The sequence below is a fragment of the Scyliorhinus canicula genome, chromosome 15, assembly GCF_902713615.1.
Source record: "Scyliorhinus canicula chromosome 15, sScyCan1.1, whole genome shotgun sequence".
Lineage (NCBI taxonomy): Eukaryota > Metazoa > Chordata > Chondrichthyes > Carcharhiniformes > Scyliorhinidae > Scyliorhinus > Scyliorhinus canicula.
In genome coordinates this window covers 81,202,376-81,228,681 of record NC_052160.1, presented here as the reverse complement: position 1 = coordinate 81,228,681, position 26,306 = coordinate 81,202,376, and the positions used below count along the sequence as shown (strand labels likewise).

The window sequence follows — 26,306 nt, the reverse complement described above, 5'->3', positions numbered from 1 at the left end:
CGTGGGGTAATGTCTATTTAATTGTTATTGTATATTCTCTTTTTACACTATTAATGTTCGCTCTAGTTTGTTTTGTTATTATTGTTACTACTGTTTTATTATGAAAAATTCTTCAAAACTTTAATAAAAATACTTTTTAAAAAAGGAATTGCACTAGTTCCACGTGGTGCACGGGCTGGCCCATTTACATGTCCTGAATTGCTCCAGATCGTAGAACATCCGCAATTAATCCCGATGTCAGCACTTAGTCTCCAGGCGGAGAATCCAGTACAATGTTCAAGGTGAGTCCCATTTGGTCATTTAGGTGGGAATGGGGTAAAACATGAAGGGCGGTGTTGGTGAGATGGAAGGAATTGACACTGATAACGTGCTTTAATTTAAACTCAGTGCAGCAATGAGGTCGGAACAGGAAGAGAAACTGACAGCGAGAGACCACAAATACTGAGTAGAAGAGGGGAACCTGTTTGTTAAAATATCTCAGACAGCTGGCGGATTGAGCGAGTCTATTGTAGCCAGCAGCCTGCTATCCAACGTGAATGAGGAGTTACAATTCCCTTTGAGGTAATGATTCTATTCTTCATTGATTTTTGTCTCTCTATTTGTAACAACCTCTTTAGTTGGTGACAAACTTAACTCAAATTCAGAGCTGGCTTTTAAAATTAAACATGTCACCCTGTGTTAGAACAGACATTACGAAAAAGGAAGTAGAAATTTTCAGTGTAAAGATTACAATCCCAGTGACGTTTAAAATAACCTGTGTGTGATTGTTACCTCTATATCTCAGACTTGCTGTCTGAATTAGGATTAATCTTGTGATGTGTGGGATCCATGCCCATGAGATACCTGGGTAGAGTTTACATTGTTCCTGCATTTACTCTGACGTAGCTGACAGAGCAGAGTCCATCCAGCCAGGATAAACTGGGTTTGAACTTGAGTCTTCATAATAAAAGTCCCAAAGCTCATTCGGGGCACAAACCCCTTCCGCCTTCCCATCCCAACTTATCCTCATTAACAGATGGATTGATGCCACTGAATGGAAATATCTCGTGAAAAAAAGGGTGGTGGGGAAGGGTCCATTCATCACCAACAATGGATGTGGACAAGGTTTAATGGATCACAGAATAGTGGAATGAGCCTGTTACCGTTCACTCGGGTGGTGAAGAAGCTTCAGTGTTACACAGAAAGGTTGAATTTGCATTGGCGGGGCACTTCTGGATCCCACTGACTATGCCCAGATACTGGACTTGCTGAGGGTTGACAGCTGAGGCAAGAGGACGTTTAATGGACACAAAACAGAAAGGTACGTTTGTCAGGACATTTCTGTTTTGGTTTTGCTCCCAGAACAAATGATGCACCAACGTAAACAAGAGCCTGCATCCCCTGACTGGTGGGAGGTCACCATCTAGTTCTGAAGGTCAAAGCTGGTGGTGCCAATCCAGCAGGAATGCCCTGAAGTCTTCAACAGTGAAAGACTAATCTCATGGACACTGCTTTAAGAGGGAAATTCAAGGAATGTTCAAGTGAGAAGCAGCACAGTGGTTAGCACTGCTGCCGACAGCGCTGAGGACCCGGGTTCGAATCCCAGCACTGGGTCCGTGTGGAGTTTGCACATTCTCCCCGTGTCTGGGTGGGTTTCACCCCCACAACCCAAAGATGTGCAGGTTAGGTGGATTGGCCACACTAAATTGCCCCTTAATTGGAAAAAAATAATTGGGTACTCTAAATTTTTTTTTTAAAGGAATGTTCAAGTAGCTGATTCAGAGAATCCATAGAATCCCTACAGTGCAGAAGGAGACTATTCAGCCCATCGAGTCTGCACTGACTCTCTGAAAGAGCACTCTACCCAAACCCACTCACCGTCCTATCCCCATTATCCCATAACCCCACCTATCGTGTGGACACGAAGGGGCAATTTATCATGGCCAATCCACCAAACCTGCACGTCTTTGGACTGTGGGAGGAAACTGGATCACCCAGAGGAAACCCACGCAGACATGGGAAGAAAGTCCAAACTCCACACAGGCAGTGATCCGGATCGGTATTGAACCCAGGTCCCTGGCGCGGTGAGGCAGTGCTAGCCATTGTGCTTTGTGCCATTTTATTTTGCATCAATTTTTAGTGATAGGAAAATGGGAGGTGGGATATAAAAGCTGTCTGATGGGCAGTGGAGTATTATCCAATTGAATCCTCACCAGCCCGTTGACTTTGCCGGAAGTATAGGAAGTGAGGCGCTGTGAGAGCCAAGGTGGTGATCAGCCAATGGCAGCAGAGTGGGGCGATAGGGAGTGGTGCGGGGCAAGCCGGTTGGAGAATGCAGGCCCTGTAACAAAGCCTCCAGCAAAATATCGGACCAGATTTAGCTGATTCCAACCCAAACACTGCAACCAAAAAACTTAACCTCTTGCTGTGTAGGTGAGCAGGGAGGCAGATACCAGGCTGTAAAGACACTGTGGTGAATTCATATTATATTGTAATTCACACTGTATTGTATTACATAGTATTATGTCCTTGTGGGCTCTGTCTGTGAGCCGTTGCGCGGCTCTGCCCATAGGGGAGATGAGGAGCTTGTACAGGGCTCCACCCTTGGCTCCGCCCATGGCCCCTCCCACTACCAGAAGTATACAGTGCTGCAGCCGTGAGCCTGCCCTCAGTTCTTCTGGTCGCAGGAAGGCTCAGTTGTAAGACTATTAAAACCACAGTTTACTTCCAATCGTGTCTCAAGTGAATTGATGGTCACATCAGACACTGAGAGCGAACATGCAACAGAAAGCTGGCATATCTAGAGGCAAAGATGTTGAGTTGCAGGCTGAGACCTGTGGACCTATGGAGCAGTACTGTACAGAAGTACAGGGGGCGGCTCTCCTTACACCTGACTCATATCAGCTTTACTTCAGAAAGTGGACCCCTCCCCTGTCTATAGGCCGCTGCCTACATTGAGTTTCCATGGTAACTCACTGCCACTACTGCATGGACAAGCCTGTTAATCAGCTGTGATAACCTTTTGAACTTCTACAAAACTTTCAAACTGTTGGCTGCCTGTTGTGACACTCTCCTTTTAAGGGCCCTGTAAATGTAACTAACACCCAGTCATCCATTTCCCCCTCTCGTAACCTTCCTGGAACTTACTGAGTTTGCATATGCCTGTGAATAATAATACAAATGATTTTAGAACAAAGAACAAAACAAAGAACAAAGAAAATTACAGCACAGGAACAGGCCCTTCGGCCCTCCCAGCCTGCGCCGATCCAGATCCTTTATCTAAACCTGTTGCCTATTTTCCAAGGATCTACTTCCCTCTGTTCCCGCCCGTTCATAGAACATAGAACAGTACAGCACAGAACAGGCCCTTCGGCCCTCAATGTTGTGCCGAGCCATGACCACCCTACTCAAACTCACATATCCACCCTATACCCGTAACCCAACAACCCCCCCCCTAACCTTACTTTTACTAGGACACTACGGGCAATTTAGCATGGCCAATCCACCTAACCCGCACATCTTTGGACTGTGGGAGGAAACCGGAGCACCCGGAGCAAACCCATGCACACAGGGGGAGGACGTGCAGACTCCACACAGACAGTGACCCAGCCAGGAATCGAACCTGGGACCCTAGAGCTGTGAAGCATTTATGCTAACCACCATGCTACCCTGCTGCCCCTGCTCATATATCTGTCTAGATGCATCTTAAATGATGCTATCGTGCCCGCCTCTACCACCTCCGCTGGTAAAGCGTTCCAGGCACCCACCACCCTCTGCGTAAAAAACTTTGCACGCACATCTACCTTAAACTTTCCCCTTCTCATCTTGAAATCGTGACCCATTGTAATTGACACCCCCACTCTTGGAAAAAGCTTGTTGTTATCCACCCTGTCCATACCTCTCATCATTTTGTAGGCATTCAATATTATAGTAACACAGATTGTCAGGTCATTGTGCCATTTGATACCTTGCTGCACACCAGGCTTGTGGAGGGCTAATGGAATAAAAAGGACAGCAGTAGCATGGGTATGGAATTGGCTGAGTGGCAGGATACAGAGAGGGTGGCGAATTGTTTTTGTGGACTGGAGATAGGATTGGAGCGGAGTTCTCCAGGGGTCAGTATCAGTGTGCCTGCTCTTCCTGAAATATATTAATGAGTTGGTGCAGGGAATGATTTCAATGTTTGCAGATGGCAGGAAATTTGGAAGCATTGTGGTGTGTGAGGAGTGATGTGTTATCTGTGTTGGTCTAACATCGAATGCAACTGGATCCGTGAAGCAGACATAGGCCACCAACACTGAAGATGGTTCAACACTATTTTATTAACTCTTATAAAATGCTAGACATACTATTACTGTGTGTTTACACGATGCTAGATTAACTAGAGACCTGTGCCTGTCTGAACCAGTTGAATCACTCAGCACGTGGTGAGAGTCTGTACTGTAACTGATAAGCTCTTGTGTTTCTGAGAGGCAGCATCCTGAATGAGCGGGAAAAGTGATGCCCTCTATATTTATAGTGCGCGTGTTCTAACTGGTGATTGGCTGCGGTGTTTGTGCATATTGATTGGTCCCAGTGTATGTCCATCAGTGTGTGTGTCTGCACCATGATATACTGGTGTATATTATGACATAATATAGAGTGTGTGAAGAATGTTCCTGACTACATGTGAGGTGCAAAGACATATATACAGAGCTATATACAGGAAAACTAAGCTACATACAAGGGAAGGTGCCTGGTGCAGATAAGTAGTATGCAACAAATTGAACAAGAACAGTGCTATATACAAACCAATAGAAAATGATTAAACAAGGCAGGGAAACATCTCAGAGAATCCATAAATTTGCAAAGTTCATAAATTCAGTCTCTGAAATGGGCGACGATATCTGGTTGACCGCCTCAAGGGTGGGTCAATAGCCGCCAGGTCAGGATCTGGTTGGGCTGCAGTACAGTTCAGGGGGAAGCAGAGTGACCGGAAGCTCTGCACAGTCCATGGCAGGGTCAGCAGAGGAGCTGGTCGGAGGATCCCATGACGACTGTGGAGCCAGGCGAAGGGCACGCCGATTGCGGCGCCGAATGGATCCGTCCGGTAACCGGACCAGGAAGCAGCGGGGGGGGCCACCTGCCTGAGAACAACAGCAGGCGCAGACCAGCCACCATCCGGCAGATGAATGCGAACCGTGTTGTGTGGCTGGATGTCGGGGAGATCAGCAGTACGTGAGTTGTGTGTCGCCTTTTGCTGCGCCTGAGACGTCTGCATCTTGCGAAGCACGTGGACATGATCAAGATTTGGTGTATGGATGGACGGCACCGTCATCCTCAGGGTGCGATTCATTAACAACTGTGCGAGCGACAGCCCAGTGGAGAGTGGGGCGGAGCGATAGGCCAACAGAGCGGAATAGAAGTCAGACCCGGCATCGGCAGCCTTGCAGAGTAGCCTCTTGACTATGTGAACCCCCTTTTCTGCTTTGCCATTGGACTGAGGGTTCAGGGGACTGGATGTGACGTGGGCGAAGTTGTACTGCCGGGCGAAGCTGGCCCATTCCTGGCTGGTGAAGCAGGGGCCATTGTCCGACATCACTGTGAGCGGGATGCCATGCCGGGCAAACGTCTCTTTGCACGGCCGAATGACAGCGGATGAAGTGAGGTCGTGCAACCTGATTACCTCCGGGTAGTTTGAGAAGTAATCTATAATTAATACATAGTCTCTGCCCAATGCGTGGAACAGGTCAATGCCCACCTTGGTCCAGGGCGATGTGACCAACTCATGGGGCATCAGAGTCTCCCATGGTTGGGCCGGCTGAAAACGCTGGCGGGTGGGGCAGTTGAGTGCCACATTGGCAATGTCGTCGTTGATCCCCGGCCAATATACAGCTTCCCTGGCCCTTCGGCGATATTTTTCAAATACCAGATGGCCCTCGTGCAGCTGTTCCAGGACCAGCTGACGCATGCTGTGTGGGATCACGATGCGGTTCAGCTTCAGGAGAGCCCCATTAACGACTGCCAGATCGTCTCGAACGTTGTAAAACTGCGGGCATTGGCCCTTGAGCCACCCGTCCGTCATGTGGTGCATGACACGCTGTAGAAGGGGTTCAGCCGCTGTCTCGTGGTGAATCTGTATCAGGCGAGCATCCGATGCTGGCAAGTGGAAGGCTGCGAACACAACTTGGGCGTCGACCTGGTAAACGAACCCCTCGGGATCGCATGGAGTGGTGACTGACCTGGAGAGGGTGTCAGCAACGACAAGGTCCTTGCCAGGGGTATAAATGAGTTAGAAATCATACCTCCGGAGCTTGAACAGGATGCGCTGGAGGCGAGACGTCATGTCATTCAAGTCCTTCTTTATTATATTGACGAGCGGACGATGGTCGGTCTCGACAGTAAACTGGGGAAGTCCATAAACATAGTCGTGGAACTTCACGACACCGGTCAGAAGGCCGAGGCACTCCTTCTCTATTTGCGCATAGCGCTGTTCCGTGTGGGTCATTGCCCGTGACGCATACGCAACCGGGGCCCATGACGAGGGCTCATCACGCTGCAGGAGCACGGCTCCAATGCCAGACTGACTGGCATCCGTCGAGATTTTAATCTCCTTGTTCGGATCAAAGAAGGCCAGCACTGGGGCCGTGGATAGCTTGGCCTTCAGTTCCCTCCACTCAAGCTCGTGGGCAGGGAGCCACTGGAAATCCGTCATCTTCCGGACCAGGTTCCTAAGAGCCGTGGTATGAGAGACGAGGTTAGGAATTAACTTTTCAAGGAAATTTACCATTCCCAAAAACCGGAGGACCGCTTTCTTGTCCTCGGGCATTTTCATGGCAGTGATAGCAGTAATTTTGTCCTCATCCAGCCGCACACCAAAATGGGAAATGTGGTCACCCAGGAATTTGATGTCTGACTGACCGAAAGAGCATTTGGCCCTATTGAGGTGGAGGCCATGCTCGTGTATGCGTTTGAAATGCGCTTGAGGCGACTGATGTGTTCCTGCGGGATGGTGGACCAGATTATTATGTCGTCGATGTAGACATGAACACCTTCGATTCCCTCCATTATCTGTTCCATGATTCTGTGAAATACCTCGGACGCCGAGATGATCCCGAATAGCATTTGGTTGTAGCAGTATCTGCCAAAGGGAGTATTGAATGTGCACAGTTTTCTGCTCGATTCATCCAGCTGGATTTGCCAGAAGCCTTTTGAGGCGTCGAGTTTTGTGAAGAGATTGGCGTGGGCCATTTCACACTTGAGTTCTTCACGCTTGGGAATCGGGTAGTGCTCCCTCATGATATTCCGATTAAGATCCTTAGGATCTATGCAAATCCTTAGCACACCGGACGGTTTCTTCACACAGACTATGGAACTCACCCAGTCGGTTGGTTCCGTGACCCTGGAGATCACCCCTTGGTCCTGGAGGTCTTGGAGCTGTCACTTGAGGCAGTCCTTAAGGGGCGCTGGGACCCTGCGAGGTGCATCTACCACAGGCATGGTGTTTGGCTTGAGCAGAATCTTGTATACGGGAGTGTGCCCATGCCCTCGAAGACGCTTTGGTACTGTTGGATGATGGAGTTGAGTTGCGCCCTGAAGTCTGTGTCAGGAGAGGCAGACACGTCGATGGGAGAGAGAGTGAACCCTCTGCACCAAGTTCAGCAGCTTACATGCCTGCGCACCAAGCAAGGAGGCTTTCAAAGAGGCAACAATCTCGAAGGACAGTACAGCTGTGTGAGCGCGATGCATCACCTCGAGTTGGCAGGAGCCACTGGTAGCTATGGCATTTCCATTATAATCAAGCAGTTGGCATGCAGATGGCAGGATGGCAGGCTGGACACGGAGGCTGCGAAGGTCAGACCACGCAATGAGATTGGCGGAGGCACCGGTGTCCAGGCGGAAACTTACTTGGGACCGGTTGACCATAAGGGTGGCACACCACTCATCATCCGGGTCGATGCTGTGTATCGGAATGGGTTTGGTGCTGCGCTTTGGAGACATCCTGTGCTTAGTTATGATGCCGACTTGAAAAGGGGCTTGCAGGTCATCGCTGTCAAAGTCGGGGGGCAGGTCTGGGACAGGCTCGTTGATTGTGGGCTGAATGGGCCGGACATCCCTGCGAGGCTGGCTGGATTGTCGGAAACTAGCAGGCTGGGTCGACCTGCATAAAGCAGCATAGTGGCCAAGTTTGCCACACTGCAGACATTGTCGGGTCTTCGCGGGACATTGCCACTTTAAATGGGCGGAGCCACAGTTGCCGCACACCGTTGCGTCAGTGTGTTCGTTACGCCACCGCGCATGCGTGGTGTGATCCAGCGTGATGCGCGCCTGTGCAGTACGTTCTTCAACGTCGCCACGTTCGTTGCGTCCAAGCGCGGGAGCCCGCGAAATGGCCGCCTTCATCCAGGCTTAGGCCCTGGAGCGATTTGATGACCTGGACCCGTTCTGCCTCATGGGGGAATATCGCGTGGAGGCGTGCTCGTGGAACACGCAGGTCTCAATGGCAGTGGACAGGGTGAGCTGCTTGACCTTAAGAAGCTGCTGGCGAAGGGGCTCCGACTGCACACCGTAAATGATCTGGTCGCGTATCATGGAGTCAGAGGTGGACCCGTAGTTGCCGGACTGCGCAAGGATACGGAGGTGGATGATAAAGGACTGGAAAGGTTCGTCCTTACCCTGTAAGCGCTGCTGAAAGATGTAGCGCTCAAAGCTTTCGTTTACCTCGACTTAGCAGTGGCTGTCGAACTTTAGGAGGACCGTCTTGAACTTAGATTTATCTTCCCCATCGGCGAAGGTGAGCAAGTTAAAGATGGGGAGGGCATGGTCCCCGGCTGTGGAGAGGAAGAGAGCAATCTTCCGTGCGTCCGAGGCAGCTTCCACGTCCATGGCCTCAAGGTATAGCTGGAAGCGCTGTTTGAAGATCTTCCAGTTGGAGCCCAGGTTGCCGGTAATGCGGAGGGGCGGCAGCAGGCGAACGCTGTCCATGTTTTGGGGGCAGCACGGTAGCATTGTAGATAGCACAATTGCTTCACAGCTCCACGGTTCCAGGTTCGATTCCGGCTTGGGTCACTGTCTGTGCGGAGTCTGCACATCCTCCCCGTGTCTGCGTGGGTTTCCTCCGGGTGCTCCGGTTTCCTCCCACAGTCCAAAGATGTGCAGGTTAGGTGGATTGGCCATGATAAATTGCCCTTGGTGTCGAAGATTGCCCTTGGTGTTGGGTGGGGTTGCTGGGTTGTGGGGGTGGGGTGGAGGTGTTGACCTTGAGTAGGGTGCTCTTTCAGAGAGCCGGTGTGGACTCGATGGGCCGAATAGCCTCCTTCTGCACTGTAAATTCCATGAAATGTTGCAGGATGGCTGAAGACTGGTGGAAGGCTGATCACTGGCAGGTAGGTCTCAGAAGTTCTAACATCCCTCAACTACTGGTACCATGATGTGTTGGGCACTCTGGATCCGTGAAGTAGACATATGCCACCAACACTGAAGATGGTTCAACACTATTTTATTAACTCTTATAAAATGCTAGACATACTATTACTGTGTGTTAACACGATGCTAGATTAACTAGAGACCTGTGCCTGTCTGAACCAGTTGAATCACTCAGCACGTGGTGAGAGTCTGTACTGTAACTGATAAGCTCTTGTGTTTCTGAGAGGCAGCATCCTGAATGAGCGGGAAAAGCGATGCCCTCTGTCTTTATAGTGCGCGTGTTCTAACTGGTGATTGGCTGTGGTGTTTGTGCATGTTGATTGGTCCTAGTGTATGTCCATCAGTGTGTGTGTCTGCACCATGATATACTGGTGTATATTATGACCGTGGAACCCTCCCCTGTCTATAGGCCGCTGCCTACATTGAGTTTCCATGGTAACTCACTGCCACTACTGCATGGACAAGCCTGTTAATCAGCTGAAATAACCTTTTGAACTGTTGGCTGCTTGTTGTGACACTCACCTTTTAAGGGCCCTGTAAATGTAACTAACACCCAGTCATCCATTTCCCCCTCTCGTAACCTTCCTGGAACTTTCTGAGTTTGCATATGCCTGTGAATAATTATGCAAACGATTTTAGGCATTCAATATTATAGTAACACAGATTGTCAGGTCATTGTGCCATTTGATACCTTGCTGCACACCAGGCTTGTGGAGAGCTAATGGAATAAAAAGGACAGCAGTAGCATGGGTATGGAATTGGCTGAGTGGCAGGATACAGAGAGGGTGGCGAATTGTTTTTGTGGACTGGAGATAGGATTGGATCGGAGTTCTCCAAGGGTCAGTATCAGTGTGCCTGCTCTTCCTGAAATATATTAATGAGTTGGTACAGGGAATGATTTCAATGTTTGCAGATGGCAGGAAATTTGGAAGCATTGTGGTGTGTGAGGAGTGATGTGTTATCTGTGTTGGTCTAACCTGCAACTGGATGCAGTAAAACGAGAAACAGGCTTCCGACACAGGAGACTGTTTTATTGAACCTGTTGATTGCTGTACATAATCTGCTGTGGGTTGACACTCTATTAACCTAACAGATAACCTCCTACTGGCTTGACCAGACTAGCTCGCTATCACATTGTGATGATGTTCATTGGTCTGTGGTCTGTGCACTGTGACTATCTCCCTGGCCGTGTTCTGTGAGAGAGGGAGAGCCTTAATGCCCTCTGGGCTTCATAGTGGTGGTGTCCTGTCTGGTGATTGGTTGTTCTGTGCCGTGTGTGTTCATTAGTTATCCTGTGTGTCAATCACTGCCTATCTGCATCTCTTGATATACATGAGTGGATATTATGACATCTCCCTTTTAAAATAAATTTTGGAACATGGCTGTATATGCATGCATAACTATGTACAAGTGGGGAATGAATGAACATATGTACCTGGGAAAATGTCTATCGTGCAGATACAGAGCAAACTGAACAAAATTTACAAAATTCAAGTCTATAGATTCAGGGCCGATTCTCCGCTCCCACGCTGGGTGGGAGAATCGCGGGAGGGCCGCTCTGGCAACGCCCGCGATTCTCCCACCACGCCCAAAATGGCATGTCGCATTTTTCTCCGACCCGGATGGGCCGAGCGGCCTGCCGTTCCCGACCGGTTCACTCCGGCGGCAACCACACCTGGTCGCTGCCGACGTGAACAGCGCGCCAAAGGTGAGTATGGGCTTGTGGGGGCGGAGAGGGGAGTGAGCACCACGACCGTGCTCAGGAGGGGACTGGCCCGCGATCGGTGCCCACTGATCGTCGGGCCGGCATCTCAAAGGGACGCACTCTTTCCCCTCCGTCACCCCGCAAGATCAAGCCGCCACGTCTTGCGGGGCAGCGGAGGGGAAGACGGCAACTGCGCATGCGCTGGTTTGAGCCGTCAGCCGTCGTGACGTCAGCCGCGCATGCGCGGGTTGGAGCTGGTCAACCTGCACATGTGCGGCTGACGTTGTTAGGCGTGCCGGCCACGTCATTCTCGGCGCGCTGGGCCTTGACGTCAGCGACAAGACCTACGGCCGAGATTTACAGCATGGCCCTCCTAGCCCCCCGGTGGGGAAGAATAGGGGGCAAGCAGCGGCCTCCGACGCCATGCGGAGAATTCCGCCCTCAGTCTTTGTGGTGGGCGACAAATTCTCGTCGATCGCCGCAGAGGTGGAGGGGGGGGACACCGGCACCTGGACAGGCGGGATGGCTGCCATCTCAGTGGTCTGGTGGACAGGCGGGATGGCTGCCAGATCGGTGGCCTCGTGGTGCAAGACTTCTGGAGGAGGCATGATGACATGCTGAGAAGTGCGGTCGGGTGATGGGCCGGGAACTTTACGCAGTGCCCTCCTGTAGTGCCGTAAAATGGAGCCATTTGGACAACGAAAGACCTGGGAGCAGCCTGTCTGACAACAACAGCTGGGCCTGACCAACCTCCCTCAGGCAGCTGAACGTGAACAACATCGTCTGGAGCCAGCGCAGGCAGATCCGTGGCATGAACATCATGTGATCTTTTGCTGGTCCATGGAGCGCTGACCCTCTTCAGCACCGTGAGGTGGTCAAGGTCTGGAACATGGATCGCTGGAACAGTCATCTTCAGGTTGCGGTTCATGAGCAACTGCGCCGGAGACAAACCAGTCGACAGAGGGGTTGCCCTGTATGCCAATAGCGCCAAGTTGAAATCCGAGGCTGAGTCTGCAGCCTTGCACAGCAACTGCTTGACAATATGGACCCCTTTCTCGGCCTTCCTGTTTGATTGCGGGTAATGGGGACTGGATGTGATGTGACTAAACTGGTAGGATCGTGCAAAGTCGGACCACTCTTGGCTGTAGAAACATGGACCGTTGTCACTCATTACCGTGAGTGGTATCCCATGCCTGGCAAACGTCTCTTTGCAGGCTTTGATGACGGACTTGGATGTGAGGTCCGACAGTTTCACCACTTTCGGGTAGCTGGAGAAGTAGTCGACCAGGAGCACGTAATCACGCCCATTGGCGCGAAAGAGGTCTATCCCCACCTTGGACCACGGAGAGGTCACGATCTCGTGCTGTTGCAGTGTTTCCTTGGGCTGAGCTGGTTGAAACTTCTGGCATGTTGTGCAGTTGAGGACCATGTTGGCAATGTCCTGGCTGATGCCAGGCCAGTAAACTGCCTCCCGAGCTCTGCTTCGACATTTCTCGACCCCCAGGTGACCCTCATGGATCTGCCTCAGCACCATGGTTTGCATGCTTTGGGGAATGACGATTCTATCTAGTTTAAGAAGGATCCCCTCAACAACCGTCAGCTCGTCCTTAACGTTGAAGAACAGGGGGCACTGCCCCTTTTGCCAGCTATGGGCGAGGTGCTTCATCACGCACTGCAGTAGGGGATCTTTGGCAGTTTCTTCGTGTATTTGTACAACTCGTTCATCAGTGGCTGGGAGGTTGCTGGCACACAGCTGCACCTGAGCTTCTATGTGGCGAATGAAGTCGCTCCGTTCACACGGCGTGGTGACGGATTGGGATAGGGCATCCGCGATGATCAGCTCCTTACCCGGTGCGTAGACGAGTTCGAAGTCATATCGGCGGAGACGAAGAAGAATTCGCTGCAGCTGAGGTGTCATGTCATTTAAATCCTTTTGGATAATGTGGACTAAAGGCCTGTGGTCTGTTTCCACCGTGAACTTTGGCAGGCCGTATACGTAGTCATGAAACTTGACTATTCCCGTCAGGAGACCCAAGCACTCCTTTTCGATCTGGGCATACCGTTGTTCAGTTGGAGTCATGGCCCTGGAGGCATATGCCACTGGAGCCCAGGATGAGGAGTCGTCTCACTGGAGGAGCACCGCCCCAATGCCGTCCTGGCTTGTGTCTGTGGATATCTTGGTATCCTTGGTTGGGTAAAACAATGCCAGTACTGGGGCTGTGGTGAGCTTCGCCTTCAGCTCAAGCCACTCCGCTTGGTGTGCGGGAAACCACTGGAACACTGTCGACTTTTTTACGAGATGCCGGAGGGCTGTGGTGTGGGATGCAATGTTGGGAATGAATTTCCCGAGAAAATTCACCATCCCGAGGAAACGGAGGACCGCCTTTTTGTCCTCTGGGGTCTTCATGGCATTGATTGCCAGAACCTTGTCAGTGTCAGGTTGCAAACCCTGCTGTGAAATATGGTAATCCAGAAACTTGATAGCGGACCTACCAAATGAGCATTTGGGCCTGTTGAGCTGGAGGCCGTTTTCATGAATCCGCTGGAAAACCTGTTGATGTGATCCTCGGGTGTCGTGGACCAGATGATCATGTCGTCCACATAGACTTGCACCCCCTCGATGCCCTCCATCATTTGCTCCATTATGCGATGAAATACTTTGGAAGCTGATTATGATATCAAAAGGCGGGCAGCATGGTGGCACAGTGGTTAGCACTGCTGCCTCACGCCGCCGAGGTCCCAGGTTCGATCCCAGCTCTGGGTCACTGTCCGTGTGGAGTTTGCACATTCTCCCCGTGCCTGCGTGGGTTTCACCCTCACAACCCAAAGATGTGCTGGATTGGCCACGCTAAATTGCCCATTAATTGGAAAAAATAAATTGGATACTCTAATTTAAAAAAAAATGATATCAAAAGGCATGTGGTTATAGCAATACCTGCCGAACGGAGTGTTAAACGTGTACAGCTTCCGACTGGACTCGTCCAGCTGTATCTGCCAGAACCTACGGGAGGCGTCCAGCTTGGTAAAGAATTTGGCATGAGCCATCTCACAGGTTAATTCTTCATGCTTTGGGATCGGGTAGTGCTCGCGCATGATGTTGCGATTCAGGTCTTTGGGATCAATGCAATTGCGGAGTTCACCAGAGGGCTTCTTGACGCAGACCATGGAGCTGACCCAGTCTGTTGGTTCCGTGACCTTTGAGATGATACCCTGGTCTCGGAGCTCTCGTAGCTGCATTTTCAGACAATCCTTGAGAGGAGCCGGTACCCGGCGCGGTGCATGGATGACTGGGATGGCATTCGGTTTGAGCAATATCTTGCAACGATATGGGTGCATGCCCATTCCATCAAACAAGTTGTGGTATTGCGTGAGAATGTCGTCTATCTCAGCCTGGAGATTTACATTGGGCGAGGCAGTCGCCGGTGTCGAAGACATGGCATGTACATGCTGGACCAGATTTGGGAGTTTGCATGCGCGAGCACCGAGCAGGGATGCCTTGTCAGGCCGGACGATCTCGAATCGTAACATCACTTTGACGTCCTGTCTGGTGATTGGTTGTTCTGTGTCGTGTGTGCTCATTGGTTATCCTGTGTGTCAATCACTGCCTGTCTGCGTCTCATGATATACATGAGTGGATATTATGGCAAGGATGGTTAGTGTGGAACTTCCAATGAGCGTCGACAGATGGTAGAATGGGCAGATAAAATTGAATGTGGAAAAGACAGGTGGCAGATAAAATTGAATGTGGAAAAGTATGAAGTAACTAATTTTGTTAGGAAGGACAAAGAGCATAATAAAAATTAAAGGGTGTCATTGTAAAGGGATAGAGAGACCTGGGGTATGTATGCACAAATCATTGAATGTGGCAATGCAAGTTGAGAAAATATATCTGGGATCTTGGGCTTTATAAACAGGAGCAGAGAGTACAAATGCAAGGAAGTTATGTTAAACTGATATAAAACACTGGTTCACCCTCAACTGGAGTAATTCTGGGCACTAGTTCTGGGCACCACAGGAATGATGCAAAGATAATAGGTTGCAGAGAAGATTCAGGAGATGATTCCAGGGATGAAGAACTGAGGGATGGGGTGGGGGAACTGGTTCTCTTCCTGATACGATTTTGATTTCCACTGATTGGCAAAAGGAGCAATGGTGATATGAGAAAAAACAGTTTGCACAGTGAATGGTTAAGGTCTGGAATGCCTGAGAGTGTGGTAGAGATTTGACTTTCAAACGAGACTTGGATTTTTATCTGAAGAGGAAGAGTTTGCAGGGCTGCTGGGAAAAGGCAGGGGGAGGCACTAGGTGAATTGCAAAGAGCTGAACCAGACACAAGCTAAATGGTCTGCTTCTGTGTTGAATTAATTGGATGATTCTATGATTCTAATTTGTCTATAATTTTGCACATTTACAATTATTATGGTCCTTTAGTTGATCCTATATGAAATGCCAAACCTTTACAGGTATTACGGTATTTTCTGCCCTGTCCCATATTAATGCATGGTATTATTGTTTGGCTTACCTTTAAGGCCCTTTATTTACTTGTATTGCGATATAAGTATTATTATCTTAAGTGTACAAGTATTTAAGGACTTTATGCCATTCTCCCAATTGTTCTGTCTCCAATGCTTGTGTTCAGATGAAGTGTGCTTCCAAACCAGTGCTTCCATCTTTGTAGAATGTGTCCTCATGTGTATAGAAACATAGAAAAAAATAGGAGCTGGAGGAGGCCATTTGGCCCTTCAAGCCTGCTCTGCCATTCATTATGATCATAGCATCATCATCAACTTAATAGCCTAAACTGCTTTCCCCCATATCCTTTGATCCCCTATGCCCCAAGTGCTATATCTAACTGCATCTTGAAACCTACAATGTTTTGGACTCAACTACTTCCTGTGGCAACAAATTCCACAGGCTCACCACTATCTGGGGGAAGAAATGTCTCCTCATCTCAGTCCTAAATGGTCTACCCTGTTTCAGGTTGTGACCCCTGGTTCTGGACAGATCCATCGGGAACATCCTTCCTGCATCTACCCTGTCCAGTCCTGATAGAATTTTACAGGTTTCTATGAGACCCCCCTCAGTCTTCTGAACTCCAGCAAATACAGTCCTAACCGATTCAATCTCTCCTTGTATGTCAATCCTGCCATCCCAGGAATCAGTCTGGTAAATCTTCGCTGCACTCCCTCGAGAGCAAGAACATCTTTCCTCAGATAAGGAGACCAACATTGCACACAATGTTTCAGGTGTGGCCTCACCAAGGCCCTGACTAATTGCAGCAAGACACCAACCCAAGAGCCCTTGTTGTAAGGATTACATTGTGCCATCGGGTCAGACAAAAATTAAAATGCTAGCTCGTAGCTACACAGACAAGGACGTTGAACACATTGTGTGGCCCTGGCCAGACAAAGCAGGTGCTGCCCCCGATAGCGAACCTCCACTCTTGGGAGTGGCCTGCACCCTGATGGACGATGGTACATGTGGACTTTGCTGGTCCCTTTGTGGGTAAGATTTTCCTCATTTTGGTTGACACCCATTCAAAATATTTTGAGATTCAAGAGATGGGAACGATGACCTTGGCGGCCACAGTAGAAGACTTACGGAGGGAGGTTGCTACCCAGGGCCATCTCAAAGTAATTGGGTCGGACAACGGCATTCCCTTCAATGGTGAGGACTTTCAGCATTTTCTCAGAACAAATGGCATTTGCCATATCAGGACAGCCCCCTGTCTCCCTGCCTCAAACAGGTTAGCGGAGAGAGTAATGCAAACATTCAAGACAGCTATGAAGAAGCAGTCCAGCAGACCACTAGGTCTTAGGTTGGCCAACTTTCTTTTGTCTTATAACATGACAGCCTCCCCCCGACCCCCCTACCCCTCCTCATACAACGGTGGGCGTCACACTGGCAGAATTACTGATGGACCATTGTTTAAGGATGGGCTGGACTTGGTCTTCCCAAATTTGGCAGGGAGGGTGGAGGCACAGCAGGCCTCCCAAAGGAAACAGCACACTCGCAAAAAGGGGACAGAACATTCAAGGACAACCTGGTCCTTGACACAAACTTTGCCTCTGGCCCACGATGGTAACCAAGCCGAATTGTGTCCAAGTTGGGCCCAGTCTCGTACATGGTGGATTTGAACAGCAGGGCAGTACGACAACACGTTGACCACATGAGAAGCAGGGGACCCCAACCCCAATCTCCGAACAGTTGGAGCCGGCAGCCAGCACCAGTGCTCCTGTGGTGGAGTCGGAATAAAGGGGGTTCCAGAGGAGGCCCCATAATTGATCCAGGAACAAGCTACAGAAAGGAATAACCCGTAGGGTTGGTGGACCCTCAGGAACATTCTGCTAAGGATGACGGCGCCATTACGTATTTGAGGAGTCAGATGGCGGATTAAGACAGTCCACGAGACCCAGGAAGTCTCCTGTGGGATAATGCTGTGATGGACTTTCCTTTTTGTTTCCTCAGTCGTATATTGTATATAGTTATTGTATATCGCTTGTTTGTATATATGTTATTGAGAGACTTAAGGGAGAGGGATGTGGAGGGCGGCCCCTTTAGGAGGCGTGCCCTCACAGTCCATGTGACTGGCTCGGGACCTATTGTGTGGGAGCACGCGAACCCCAACCCGAGGGCCCGGGGAGCAGGGTGCCGGCCAGAGTGTTAACACCTGTATAGAGACTCTGTGCCTGTATATAAGTTACCCTTGTCAATTCCCAATAAACACTTTTGTTCTCCCTTACTGGTATTATATATATATATATATATTATATCTGGTATTTCCTCGAGCCTCCACAGAGGGAGCAGACTTGACCCGGGATGGTGGGACTGTCGTTTGAAGAGAGATCGGGCCTGTATTCTCTCAAGGTTCGAAGAATGAGAGGTGATCTTAGCTAAACCAATTTCAAAATAAGAAATTAGAACCGAGATGAAAATAAATGTTTTTACTCAGAGGATTGTGACTCTTTGGAATTCTCTATCTCAGAGGGCCGTGGAAGCTCAGTCAGCGAGTATATTTAAGACAGAGATTGATTAATTTCTGTTTCACTCTACAAAGGACTGCCTGATCTGCTGATTATTCCCAGCATTTTCTATCCTTATTTATGGCATTGTAGTCTGCTTGATCCTCAGTTTCCTCCATTTATAAGTATTATGGTATTATAGTTTCTCTTGTCTACAGTACTGCTCCAAATTTGGGCGGCATGATAGCACAGTGGTTCGCACTGTTGCTTCACAGCGTCAGGGTCCCAGGTTCGATTCCCAGCTTGGGTCTCTACGCGGAGTTTGCACGTTCTCCCCATGGCTGTGTGGGTTTCCTCCGGGTGCTCCGGCTTCCCCCACAAGTCCCGAAAGACATGCTGTTAGGTAATTTGGACATTCTGAATTCTCCCTCTGTGTACCCGAACAAGCGCCGGAATGTGGCGACTAGGGGATTTTCACAGTAACTTTGTTGCAGTGTTAATGTAAGCCTACTTGTGACAATAAAGATTATTATTATATTATTATATTATAGGGGTTATGACAGCTTCTTTCATTTACAGCAAGAGGTCATTCAGGCCATCGTGTCCAGATCAGCCAACATAGATTTGATCACACTAATCTCATATCCAGAGTTTGGCCCATACAGGTTTCAGCAGTACAAGTGACTATCAAAATATTTCTTAAATGTTACAAGATTTTCTGACTCAATCACACTTTCAGGCTGTGAGTTCAAGACTCCCACCACCCTCTGGGCGAAAAGGTTTCTCCTCAATTCCTCTCTTAGCCTTCTACCCCTTATCTACGCACCCTAATCTACTAATGGAAAAAGTCCCTTCCTATGCACCCTATCTATGCCCCTCATAATCTTACACATCTCTATCAGGTCCCCTCTCAACCTTCGCTGAAAGAAACAGCCTCAGCTGACCCAGTCTCTCCTCATAGCTCAGACCCTCCGATCTAGGCAGCATCCTGGTAACTCACCTCAGCACCCTCTCCAGTGTGATCATTCCCTTCCTATATTGTGGTGACCAGAACTGACTATTCCTTGACTAATAAAGACAAGTATGCCATTTGTCATGTGCCTTCTTAACCACCTTATTGGTCAGAATTGGGAACTTAATATTCCAGGTTAAAAGGTTAAAAGAATAGAGAAAATGGTGGGGGAGGGGATGTGGGGGGGAGTAACCTTACTGATTAGAAACAGAACCAACTCATTGGTGAGCGAGGTTATAATGATGGGAAAGCATCCAGTGGAAACCTTGTGGGTGGAATTGGAGAACAGTAAAGGATTTAAAACTGTAATAGGTGTTGTGTATTGATCTCCTGGTAGCAGATTGTAGAAATGCAGAAATTAGGCAAATGTGTCGCAAAGGAATTTGTATTAATGGGGGATTTTTACTTTTTTTTTGTTTTTATAAATTTAGAGTACCCAATTCTTTTTTTCCAATTAAGGGGCAATTTATCCTGGCCAATCCACCTACCTTGCACATCTTTTTGGGTTGTAGGGGCGAGACCCAAGCAGACATGGGAGAATGTGCAAACTCCCCACGGACAGTGACCTGGGGCCGGGATCGAACCCGGATCCTCAGCGCCATGAGGGGAGTTTAACTTTAACATAGATTGGGAGAGACTGTCGAGCACCTGCCAGAAAGGTAGTAAATTTCAGGAATGAGTCAGCGATAATTTCCTGCAGCAATATGTCCTGGATGCAACAAGGGGACAGGCAATATTGGATTTAGTCAAGGGTAATGAGTCGGATTGAATTAGTAACCTAATAATGCGTGAACATCTAACAAATAGTGATCATAACATGATCGAGTTCGATGTACCGTTTGAAAGCAAAAAGCACAAATTAGCTACTAGTATTTTAGATATAGGTATGACCAACTTTAATAAGATGAGAGAGTAAACTAGGTAAACATGCTAATGGATATAACAAGTGAAGAACAGAGGAAGATGTTTAAAGAAATATTTATCACAATACAGGGCAGTTTATACTGAGAGGGAAAAGCTCCACTTCACAGAAAAATCAGCCATGCAGAACTAAAGAGATAGGGACAGCATAAAACTAAAAGAAAGGACTTACTAAAATGAAAAAAACAGCACAGGTCCAACCGAATGGGAAAGGTACAAAAAACAGCAAATGACCATAAAGCAGGTTATAAGACCTACTAAAAGAGATTCTGTAAGGAAACTTGCATCAAAATCAATAAGAAGTTTTATAGTTACATTAAAGGAAAGCGGGCAGTCAGTAACAATGTTGGCTCGTTAAAAACTGAAAGACATGGCAGACATGTTGAACAATTACTTTTTCTTAGTATTTATGGTAGAAAAGGAGGATATCCTGCTGGAAGTACCGAGGACATTAAGAGTGGATCAGGGACAGGGATTAAAGAAAACTAACGTGAATAAAGCATTGATAGTGAGGAAATTAATGGAACTAAAGCGTGACAAAGAGTGGCTCGGAAATTGGTTGAATGGCAGGTGACAGAAAGTAGGTACAGATAGGTACTCAAATGGCAGGATGTGACTAGTGGTGTCCGATAGAGTTGATAAAGATAAACTGTTTCCACTGATTGGAAATTCCAGAACTGAGGGGCATAGATCATAGAATTTACAGTGCAGAATTAGGCCCATTGAGTCTGCACCAGCTTTTACAAAGAGCACCCTACTCAAGCCCACGTATCTACCCTATCCCCATAGCCCAGTAACCCCCACTTAACCTTTTTGGACACAAAGGGCAATTTATCATGGTCAATCCACCTAACCTGCACATCTTTGGACTGTGGGAGGAAACCTGAGCACCCGGAAGAAATCCATGCAGACACGAGGAGAAAGTGCAGACTCCGCACAGACAGTGACCCAGCCGGGAATCGAACCTGGGACCCTGGAGCTGTGAAGCAACTGTGCTAACCACTGTGCTACCGTGCTGTCCCAGAGTCTAAACTTTTAGTGCCAGACCATTCAGGAGAGATGTTAGGAAGCACTTCTACACCCAAAGGGTGGTAGAGGTTTGGAACTCTCTTCTACAAATGGCAATTGATGTGAGATCAATTGTTCATTTTAAATCTGAGATAGATTTTTTTTTGTTCAGCAAAGGTATTAAGGGATATGGGTCAAAGGGAGATCTATGAAGTTAGGCCACAGATCAGCCATGATCCGATTGAATGGTGGAGCAGGCTCGAGGGGCTGAACGGCCTACTCCTGTTTCTATGCTATCTACCTGTCCTGCTACCTTCAGGGATCTGTGGAAATGCACTCCAAGGCCCCTCTGATCTTCAGTACTATCCACAGTACTATAATTCATAGTGTCATCCTTTGCCTTGTTAGCCTTCCTCAAGTGCATGACCTCACACTTTGGGGTTGAATTTCATCTGCCACAGCTCTGCCCACCTGACCAGTCCACTGATAACCTCCTGCAGTCTACAGCTACCCTCCTCACTATTTACCACCCTACACATTTTTGTGTCGTCCACAAACTTCTTAATCATACCCCCTACGTTTCACATTCTCCCTGTGTTTGCGTGGGTTTCGCCCCCACAACCCAAAGATGTGGTGGTTAGGTAGATTGGCCACGCTAAATTGCCCCTTAATTGGAAAAAATGAATTGGGTACTGGAAATTTATTTTTAAAAGCATACCCCCTACATTTAAATCCAAATCATTAATGTACCCCACAAAGAGCAAGGGCCCCAGCACTTTGTCCTGTCCTAGTGTCCCATGTTTACAAGTAAAATAAGGTGACCCTGAGGCATTATAGTAATGAAGATTTCTGCAGTTTGAAAGTGTAAAAAGAAACTAAAAAGCAGCGTGAGAGAATTATCCCGCTCAGGGTGAAGAGACCTTGAACAAAACGAGAAGTAGTCTGATCCAGCTCCTCGGCAGTCTGCAGAAACCCCCAAACAGTGAGAGATCGCTGCAAGCTGTGTGCAATGAGCACTGAAAGACAGAGCAAACTTGCATTTCCACACCTTTCACAGCCCCAGAACACCCAAAGCACTTCACAGCTGATGAACATTATTGAAATGTAGTCATTGTAATGCAGAAAGTGTAGGAACAAATTGGAAAGCCCTCGGGAAGAGCAGTGTGATAGTGACCAGACGATCTGTTTTAGTGATTGAGGGGTAAATGTCGGCCTGGATACTGGGGAAAATGGTCCTGCTCTTAGTCACAGAGTGTTAGAGGTCCACAGTGCAGGAAAAGCCCTTCGGTCCATCGTCTTGATGTCAAAAATAACCACTAAACTATTCTAATCCCATTTTCCAACACTTGGCCCATAGCCTTATATGCGCTGGGATCAGAAGTATATATCTAAATACTTCTTAAATGTTATGAGGGTCTCTGCCTCCACGACCCTGTCGGGCAGCGAGTTCCAAACTCTCACCACCCTCTGGGTGAAAAAGCTTTTCCTAACAACTCCTCGAAACCTTCTGCCCTTTATCTTAAATCTATGCTCCCTGGTCATTGATCTCTGCACCAAGGGGAAACGTTTCTTCCTGTCTATTCTATCTATGCCCTCGTAATTTTATACATCTCAATCATGCCCCCCTTCAGTCTCCTCTGCTCCAACCTCAGTCTATCCAATCTCTATTTATAACTGAAACCCTCCAGGCAAGGCAACATGCTGGTAAATCTCCTAATTTCCTTTTTAAGTTTCCTCTTACACATTTTATGCGCCTCTCGGGCTTCTGCTGTTTTGAGCCCTCAATATCTGCCATAACTCTCCCTCTTTCTCCTTATCCAATGCTGTATGTCCCTCAATATCCAGAGTTCACTGGATTTGTTGGTCCCACCCTTTTCCAGTAGTGGTTGTAAGATCTCTAGCATTGATCTGAGCGAGTAGGTGAGGCCTTAACAGAACACAGCACACCCTCAGTATTGTACTGGGTGTGTCAGCCTGGATCTAGATTCTTTATCATAGAATAGAATCCCAACAGTTCAGAAGGAGGAAATTCGGCCCATCGAGTCTGCACTGACCCTTCAAAAGTCCACCCTACCTATGCCCAATTCCCCGCCTTACTCCTGCAAATAATAATCTTTATTGTCACAAGTAGGCTTACATTAACGCTGCAATGAAATTATTGTGAAAAGCCCTTGGGTGCCTCATTGTGATGCCTGTTCGGGTGCACAGAGGGAGCATTCAGAATGTCCAAATTACCTAATAGCACAAATTTCAGGATTTGTGGGAGGAAAAATGGAGCAGCCGGAGAAAAACCACGCAGACATGGGGAGAACGTGCAGACTACACATGGACATTGACCCAAACCGGGAATTGAACCTGGGACCTTGCCGCTGTGAGGCAGTAGTGCTAGCCACTGTGCCACCATGATACACCTTTAGAGCAGGGTTTTTCAAAGTATGGGTCATAACCCACAGGCGGGTGCCGGGAGGGTCACAGAATGATCAGTTACGCAATTCCCGCGGCAGACCCCATTGTGGGAGAAGCACCCAATGCCGCCGCCATCTTTTACATCAAGAATGGCGGTCAATGCTGCCTTTTAAATGAAAATAAATGAGGCTGTGTGGAATCTTCTGCCCATAAGCAGCAGCAGTGAGCAGGTGACACGCCCTGCATGTACAGCTGACATCAAGCGCCGTCCAAGTACCTGCTTGGGGCAGCAGGGTAGCATGGTGGTTAGCATAAATGCTTCACAGCTCCAGGGTCCCAGGTTCGATTCCCGGCTGGGTCACTGTCTGTGTGGAGTCTGCACGTCCTCCCCCTGTGTGCGTGGGTTTCCTCCGGGTGCTCCGGTTTCCTCCCACAGTCCAAAGATGTGCGGGTTAGGTGGATTGGCCATGCTAAATTGCCCGTAGTGTCCTAATAAAAGTAAGGTTAAGGGGGGGGGGGGGTTGTTGGGTTACGGGTATAGGGTGGATACGTGAGTTTGAGTAGGGTGATCATGGCTCGGCACAACATTGAGGGCCGAAGGGCCTGTTCTGTGCTGTACTGTTCTATGTTCTATGTTCTATGTTTTGGCACCAAATCACAGAGCAGAGTTGCATCCATTTTCCTGCAGCTAGTAAGAGGACTGTGAAGATGGGTCATTTTCTTTAAAGTAAGAGATGGCCAGAGACCCCAATAGGTAGTGAACCTGCTGGACAGGATCTCACAACAAAATCTGCTGAAGAGAGCAGCACAGGAGAGTCCAGGGCCGTACAGAGCAGTGCCAGTGTTAGCTCTGTACAGAGTTCCAAGGCCTCTGCTTAAGAAGAAACTTAACTCGGGAACCAAGCAGATGATTTCTTGAGGTATGGTTTTGTCAATTGTGCCAATGCAAAGCCCATGTGTGTCATATGTAGGGAAGTACTGGCAAGTAAGAGGAGAAATTTCAGATTTTGAAAGAGAAGTAGTGGACGAAAACTTTTTTTTGAGGTTGCGACCCCAGAGTTAGGTATTAACTTAGAGCTGACTCCAAATTAAAAGACTATGCTGTTGTAGTTGATCTGTGATGACACATTAAAAACATGCCAAAAGCCCATGGGTCTGTCAGCATTCTGGAGTAGCATCTTCCGGGAGCACCCAGGAGCTGAGTAAAAGAAGCATTTTGTTGCTATTGCCCATCACAACCACCTGCATGTGCAAAGTTGGATTTTCCATTTTCGCAAAGATGAAGTTGGCACAAAGGAACTGGTTGAACTCTGTACCTGATATGCACATTACCCTCTCCTCCTTTGAACCTGAATCAAGTGAGATTGTGAAATGAAATGAAAATCGCTTATTGTCACGAGTAGGCTTCAATGAAGTTACTGTATGAAGCCCCTAGTCACCACATTCCGGCGCCTGTCCAGGGAGGCTGGTACGGGAGGCTCCCCTTTCACATTAAAGGTAATCGAACATTGAAGTGTCACGGACGTCGGCCGGCGTGGGTCCCAAAGTTCGGCCGGTTTGCAAAAGTGAAGAAAAAGTTTGAAAACACTGCTTTGGAGTAAAGAGCGAATAAACATTCTGATTCAGCGGTGAAAGTCCAATTGCTTTCTTTCCTGATTCCCTGTCGCTGAGTCACCTGAGAAATCTTTTTCATTAAGGGTGTTGATTGTATATCTATTGGCTGCAGTTCTCTCATATTCAATGATGACTGTAAGCAGCTTGTCTTGATTCAGAAACGTTTAAATGTTTTGCTTTATCTAATCTATGCATGTGCTAAATCTGAAGCAACATATCATCAGCATCAGATTGATATAATTGATAACAGTTTCCTTTTTTAACTCCCTGGGTGGGAGTCAAGTGTCTGGACAGGAGTGGAGGTGGGGAGGGGTTTGAGGAGGGTGAGTTTGGGGACTGAGTGGTGAGGTCAGGCAGGAGTGAACCACAGAATCCCTAGAGTGCAGAAGAAGGCCATTGGGCCCATCAAGTCTGCACCGAACCTCTGGTTGAACACTCAATCCATGCCCACTCCGCAGCCCTATCCCCAGAATTCCACCTAACCTGCATATCTTTAGACTGTGGGAGGAAACCGGAGCACCCAGAGGAAATCCATGCAAACTTCACACAATCACCCAAAGCTGGAATTGAACCTGGGTCCCTGGCGCTGTGAGGCAGCAGTGCTAACCACCGGGTCGGGTCAGGGGTGTTGGGCCATCGAGGGGATGGGAGGGTTCAGGGAGGGATGGGGGTGTTGTGGGGAGGGGAAGGTGGGTAGCGGGGTTTGGGGTGGGGAAGGAATCCCAGGGTGAGGAAGGAAGGCAACAAAGGGAAGCATGGGAAGGAGAGAGCTGGGGTGGAGGGTTGGCGGTAGAGAGAGATGGAGGCCAAGGTCTTTTTGTGGGACCCACTTACATCCTTTGGCCAACAAGGGAAGCCAACTGACACAATTACCCATGTTTTCAGGCCACTTCCAGCCCTGGATTCATTTGGTGTATTGGCAGCCTTCCCATACGGGCCTCAGGGTAAACTTATAATTCGATCCCAACGATTACATGATTGATAGCACAGTCCAAAGATGTACAGGTTAGGTGGGGTTCCGAGGATTGGGCACGGAGAGTGGGCCTGGCTAGAGTGCTCTTTTGAAGGGTCAGTGCTGACCCGATGGGCCGAATGGCCTCCTTCTGCACTGTAGGGATTCTATGAAGCCTGACGAAAGAAGGACCCTGCTGCCTTCCTGTAGGTGTCCCTCTCGCCTGTTCAAAAACATAGCTTAAAATTGCAACCTGTGGGATCAGAGTGCCAAAGCCTCTGTGACTATTTAAATATTTTAATTCCTGAGCGGTATCTTGGGGATGGGTGCCCAGAGGATGCT

The 26,306-nt window shown here is 48.5% G+C and overlaps 1 protein-coding gene across 1 annotated transcript in view; it reads left to right on the top strand.

Moving 5' to 3' along the window:
* The first annotated feature begins 388 nt into the window (after window positions 1–388).
* LOC119978468 (DENN domain-containing protein 2D-like) overlaps window positions 389–26,306 on the top strand; it is a 196,470-nt gene continuing 170,552 nt past the window's right edge. Inside the window, exon 1 of the mRNA XM_038820128.1 lies at window positions 389–561. The gene's annotated coding sequence lies outside the window, so the exon portion shown is untranslated. The remainder of the gene's footprint in view (window positions 562–26,306) is intronic.